The sequence below is a fragment of the Rutidosis leptorrhynchoides genome, chromosome 3, assembly GCF_046630445.1.
Source record: "Rutidosis leptorrhynchoides isolate AG116_Rl617_1_P2 chromosome 3, CSIRO_AGI_Rlap_v1, whole genome shotgun sequence".
In the NCBI taxonomy this organism is placed as follows: Eukaryota; Viridiplantae; Streptophyta; class Magnoliopsida; order Asterales; family Asteraceae; genus Rutidosis; species Rutidosis leptorrhynchoides.
Genome location: NC_092335.1, coordinates 597290001 through 597290497, shown reverse-complemented (window position 1 = coordinate 597290497; position 497 = coordinate 597290001).

Here is a 497-nt window from a genome sequence, read left to right as displayed (position 1 = left end):
GCCGACATTTATCAAAGGTGTAATACTTAATTATTTGATAAAAAGAACCCATATGAGTGGATTAGTTGTCCTTCGGCCCACTTCAATCACGAGAATAAAGTGATACCAGCTGGAAAGAAAAGAAAAGCACTCCTTGATGCAACATTTGAGTTATATAAATAACTTTTGTTTCAATATAAAACAAAGCTTAGCTCGACCATCTGTTTTTTTTTTTTTTTTTTTAACTTCAAAAGTATAAAAGTTTCGAAGGAGCAGGAAGATAGAGGTAACATAGTAACGAAGCAAGATGGGTTTCAATCTAACGGAAATATTAGAAAGAGAGCATGCTAGAGAGAAGTGGAAGGTGAAGGTGGTTGTTATGGGTCTTGAGTTCGAACAGCAAATCCGAATTAATAAGAGAGTTGCAGCAGCTAAATTAGTGGTGTTGGTGATCGTGGGAGAAAAGAAAGCCGAACAGAAGCAACAAATGGATTTTAAGGTGTTTTGATCAAGTTAAG